Source organism: Onthophagus taurus, chromosome 2, assembly GCF_036711975.1.
Source record: "Onthophagus taurus isolate NC chromosome 2, IU_Otau_3.0, whole genome shotgun sequence".
In the NCBI taxonomy this organism is placed as follows: domain Eukaryota; kingdom Metazoa; phylum Arthropoda; class Insecta; order Coleoptera; family Scarabaeidae; genus Onthophagus; species Onthophagus taurus.
In genome coordinates, this window is record NC_091967.1 from 20,417,231 (window position 1) to 20,423,697 (window position 6,467).

Genomic DNA, 6,467 nt, shown 5'->3' on the forward strand with positions numbered 1-6,467 from the left:
TATTGATCTCGATATAATATCCATGTCATCAGCATACGCAAGAATCTGAGTGGATTTGTTGAGGATTGTACCTTCAGTGTCTAGTTCTGCATCTCTTGCGACCTTTTCCAATGCTATATGCTATCTTACGCCCACTTTTGTTTCAAATAAGTTACTTTCCCCATAGTCATCTGGGTTAGCACTATAAGTTTTTCAGGTATTTTTAACTTATTCATTGCTTGGTACAATTGAGATTGGAGAATGCTATCATATTATACAATATGATACTCTCTCTACTAAAAGCAGAAATCGGCAACTAGCTCATCTTCAATATAATAAAGATGGTTAACCAATTTCACACTGAAATGCGAGAAAATTTCAATCCATTAACAAACAATATGGAAAAAGCTGGAAAAACCAAAATCCCCCTGAATAAATCAAACAGAATAAAAAAATGTATAACATGGAACGCAAATAGACTAAAACAACATGCCCGAAAACTGGGTTATCTTGGAAGTTTTTCCAAACTAGACACACATTTCCAGAGAAGCACTTAGGCCTTGTACCAATACTTTTATTTACAGCGAAAGCAAAATCGTCTTTAAGAACATTTAAAAATGTTGAGCTCCACTCAGATAAAAAACAAAACTAGACACAAATGGAGTATTTGTAGAATAATTTTATCCCTGCAGTACGACATTTTTTGAAAAGCAAGAAGTGTTTCTTATTTTTGATCGCGTACATGCACATGAGCCAAAGGACAATTTAGTCGAAAAAATGAATTCTATGAGTCAACCTCTGAATCAAGCTGCTTGAAGAAACCAGTCCTTGACACTCTTGGAAACCAAAGATGACAAATGTGACATTCAAATATCGTAGTTGAATGATATTTATCATCTGAGGAAAAAATACGTAAGTTAGCAACTAAGTTCCCACCGATATTTTCAAAATTTTTAGTGTTCCGCATATTTTTGGCATAATCTTTAATCATTCGTAATTATTCGCATAATTATTCGAAAGACAAAGTTTTATTCTGCCGGAATCTATGTTTTTTCTTGTTCGAATTAATTTATGTTAACTTTCAGATCATTAAAATAGAATGCTGTTAATGGAGAAAATTGGAAATTTTGATCTGAAAGACGCACCACGTTCTGGTCGTGTGAAGTGTAAGAGAAAATGGAATGCTCTCACGCTGCTATACGGAAGCATCTTCTCTTTGGTAAAGTTTACGACAAAACTCAACGAGCCAAAACATCCGATTATTCTTGTCCCCGCTCAACTCATGGACACAACAATGATTTCCTTGCCGAATCGTTACTAGCAACGAAAAATTATGGCTCTACATTAATATGAAACAGCGTAAAGCATGGTAAACAATTAACGCGCGTGAAACAAAATCATAATCGGCTTAAAACGATGTTGTAAACAAGGGAGAATAGATTCTGCATTAATTAGTTGTTATTTTTATTGAAAAAAAAAAAAAACAGCGAAGACTCAGTTGCTAAGTCAATAGTTTAAAAAAATATATTCTCTCCAACTCAAGTCGATGGTATAATGCGGCGACGAAATTATGTAATACATTATGCAAGTAATACTAGGCCAAGCATCCTGATAACGGAAGACGAAAGCTTTTATCAAGAAGATTTGATAATGGTTTATTAAATGTTTTTCACAAGTTCGCAACTGATGGATTATTTTTTCAAAGAAATTCCTTCTATACATACATAATATATACAACCTTTATCCCACAATCAGTGTTACCGCACGCAAGAGAATAAATGTACCAAAGTTTGTAGAATAACCTAGAAGATCTGAAGCAAAAAAATAGAGAAGAAATTCAATTAATCAGCCCGGATATGATTTCAGCAATTTCAACATTTGAATTAATGATATTATTGTTTTCTCTACTTCATGTTATTTTTGTAAATTTAAAGTTAAAAAAAAAGTTTAATTTTTAATATCTTTGATGTAACACATAGAAAAATTTATATATATTATGTATATAGAAGGTCATCTCCCCACTATTTTTTGGTACAAGCGCTCCCAAGGGGATTGTGAGGGAACTAATTAGGTTAAAGCGCGAAATTTAAATATAGGTATTTCTATACTGATTTATACCATTACTTTATTTTGAAGAGGTCAAGCGCATTTTCCAAATAAATAGGAAAAATTATGAATTTAAAGTTTTTCCAAGATAATATTCATAATTTTTAAAGTATATTGCTCTCATTGGCTGAGAGCGCCAATTTATCTATCGGATAAACTTATCAAGAGGTGGTAAAAATGGCCCTAACTTATTTAAATACTTAACTAAAGGATATAAAACACTAAGCCAAAAGAACGTAAGGAAGAAAATTTGCTAATACAACGGGGTTATCACACTAAACGACAAAACAAAAATGTGACGTTTGCTTTCACCTTTGAGTTTGACGTTATACATAAATTTTTCTATGGTTTTAAGCACTTTGTTTGTGTAGATAATGCAGATTGCTGCAAATTCAGTCTACAACCTCATCCAGTGGATTGTGAGGGTACTAAATCTCGATTTACATTTTTATAGTAGTAAGATTGCACACCATGATGTAACAAGCTATTGCTACTTTTGTACCTCAAGTACAATCATAGATAAGATATAATATATTTGTTATATCGATGGGCAACTATAAACATTTGATTGAAATGCGCAATTAGTTTTGGATACTGTCACCTACAGCGCTGAAATCATTGGCAGGCGGGAAATATAAATTAAATTTGTTATTTGGAAGGTTTATCGATGATTTTTTACGAAAACATTGCTTGGAGACAAAACTTTACAAACTGTGCAAAACTTTAAACACATTAAATTTTGTCGTTTACAATGTTTTACAAAAAAACATCAAAAAAATATGACTAGGTATTAAATTATTATTTGGTACAGGGTTTATTAAAAAGTCTTTAAATGAATAACAAAGACTTTATTCTATAATTTTTTTATTATTATTTTTACCGCATCGTTTCCTTTTAATTTTATTGCATTTATCCAATGCTGCTTCCGCATCAATCGAAGTGTACTTATTATAAAGCAACAACAACAAATCGCTTTTTCTTCAAATCGCTAGCAACTCTTCCACTGTACACAATACAACGCAATAAAAATATTACTATGTCAAACCTGGTCAAACCAGTCAACCTGACAACTCAAAAAATTGCCAAAATGGGTTCTGTAATCGAAAGCAACGCCATAAGTGACAGTATCCAGAATTAAACGTATGTTCCCAATTTCATTAATACGAGTGACTGGTGCATGAGTACAATAGTAATAATAATTAATTTAAATAAATAATTCAATTCAAATTGAATTTTGACACTTGGAAATGTCAAATCAAAACAATTGATTGCCATAGTTACGCACTGCTACTGCTATTTTCTATATCAAATGAATGGGATATAATGAAACTTTAAATTAATTTTTTTCGAAAATTTCTTATGTAACCGATATTAATATTTTTATTGTACATAATTCAGAAAAAAATCGTCTTTCAAATTCCGATATAAAAAAATGGGATGTTAAAAAATGCCGAAAAAAATTTAAAATATACACTAAAAAATTTAAACCTTTAGGCCCGTTTCAGCGATTTTTTCATAAATTGTTTGTAATTTAATCAAATTTATCCGTTACTTTTGAAACACACTGTATAATAAATATTAAGAAACTCAAATTAGAGCATTGGGAAATACCAGACTTTTCACTATTCTATACACATATCAAGAATGTGTGGTTAGTTGGACCTGATAGATAAAACGAAAATGTAAGCTTCAAAGAAAAGTAAAATGCTCTAAATTATAAACAAACGAATGCACTTTTTAAAAGCCATTAATATAGTTAATGGGTATAAACTGTACATATCTGAGCAGCACCAGTTGCAACTATGAATTGGTGGTAGAGATGGTATCGACTAGTGATGCAAAGGATAGTGATTTTGCGAAAAGCCGGATACTGGTTATCCGGCGTATCCATCCGGCCATTATGGTTATCTTTTCTGGTGCATTTCTGAAGTGATACCCTACATTGCCACATTATTGCGATATTTGAATAAAAAAAATTTTTTTTTTTGGATCCAAGATACAAAATGAACTTTTTTGATGCTGATTTAACTCGCAAAGCAACTCTAAAAAGGGGATACTTTAATTAATAATTGGCGATATTTCCACAAGGATCCTTCAAGAAATGAATTTTATTACGAATTTTGAAAGTTATCGATGAAAATTGCAACATCGAAAATTTTATCAAAATTTCAAATATTGTTTTCTCAAAAACTAAATGGTATTTTTCAAAACGGGTTCGTTCATTGAAAAGAAGACACTTTTATTAACACTTTGGGAAATTTTCATACACATATTCCAAGAACTGGATTTTATAGGAATTTTTAAAACTTAATCGGCGAAAATTGCAGAATTCGAAAAAATTGTAGATTATTTCAAAAATTTATTTCTCAAGAACTAAAAGTGATTTTTCAAAACGGTTTTTTGCATTAAAAAGAGGATACTTTAATTAATAATTGGTGATATTTCCACAAGGATCCTTCATGAAACTAATTTTATAGCGAATTTTGAAAATTATCGATGATAATTGCAACATCGAAAATTTGATCAAAACTTCAAATATTGTTTTCTCAAAAACTAAAGGCTGTTTTTCAAAACGGGTTGGTTCATTGGAAAGAGGACACTCTTATTAACACGTTGGGAAATTTTCATACTCATATTCCAAGAAATGGATTTTATACGAATTTTTAAAACTTAATCGGCGAAAATTGCAAAATTCGAAAAAAATTGTCGTTCATTTCAAAAATTTATTTCTCAAGAACTGAAAGTGATTTTTCAAAACGGCTTGTTGCATTAAAAAGAGGATACTTTAATTAATAACTGGTGATATTTCCACAAGGATCTTTCAAGAAATGAATTTTATAGCGAATTTTGAAAGTTATCGATGAAAATTGCAACATCGAAAATTTTATAAAAACTTCAAATATTGTTTTCTCAAAAACTAAATGCTATTTTTCAAAACGGGTTTGTCCATTGAAAAGAAGACGCTTTTATTAACACTTTGGGAAATTTTCATACTCATATTCCAAGAACTAGATTTTATACGAATTTTTAAAACTTAATCGGCAAAAATTGCAAGATTTGAAAAAATTGTGGATCATTTCAAAAATTTATTTCTCAAGAACTAAAAGTGATTTTTCAAAACGGCTTGTTGCATTAAAAAGAGGATACTTTAATTAATAATTGATGATATTTCCACAAGGGTTCTTCAAGAAATGAATTTTATAGCGAATTTTGAAAAATATCGATGAAAATTGCAACATCGAAAATTTTATCAAAACTTCAAATATTGTTTTCTCAAAAACTAAAAATTATATTTCAAAACGGGTTAGTTCATTGGTAAGAGGACACTTTTATTAACACTTTGGAAAATTTTCATACTCATATTCCAAGAAGTGGATTTTATACGAATTTTTAAAACTTAATCGGCGAAAATTGCAAAATTCTCGACAATTTCAAAAATTTTTTTCTCAAGATCTGAGAGTGATTTTTCAAAACGGCTTTTTGCATTAAAAAGAGGATACTTTAATTAATAATTGTTGATATTTCCACAACGATTCTTCAAGAAATTAATTTTATAGCGAATTTTGAAAATTATCGATGAAAATTGCAACATCGAAAATTTTATCAAAACTTCAAATATTGTTTTCTCAAAAACCAAAAGTAATTTTTCAAAACGTGTTGGTTCATTGGAAAGAGGACATTTTTAATAACATATTGGGACATTTTGATAGTCATATTCCATGAAATGGAAACGAATTTTTAAAACTTGTAAAATTCGAAAAAATTGTAGATCACTTCAAAAATTTATTTCTCAAGAACTAAAAGTGATTTTTCAAAACGGTTTTTTGCATTAAAAAGAAGATACTTTAATTAATAATCGAAACTGATAACAGCGACAGTTCTGTTAGTAATGAATGTGATGATGAATTATAAGCGAAGAGAAGAAATATATCGTATTGGGATTGTTACAATGAGGTTGCTAAAGACAAATCTGATACAAATAAAGTTGTATTCAATGAAAAAAGTCCTATTGGGGTTGAACTTGATTATTATCTGCAGTGTCCAAGACCTAAAAGAGATACTAATTCCTGTGAATGGTGGATATTTGGTAACTATCGGGTATCCGGCCGGATTTTAAAAAATTGCTGGATAGACCGGATAGTTGCCGGATATCCGTTCCACCACTAGTATCGACTCTAATGTCAACAATAGTACACTATTAAATTTAAAATTCTAGCGATGTTCAAAAATTTTAAAATTCAAAAGTGATCGTTTCAGTCGCTAAAAGAAAGTTTGAAAACCATATAAACGCACTGTACTTTCACCGGATCACATCGTTAAAAACGAATCTATATCGGACGATTTCAAATTAGGTATCTGAATGAATTAAAATAAAAGAAAGA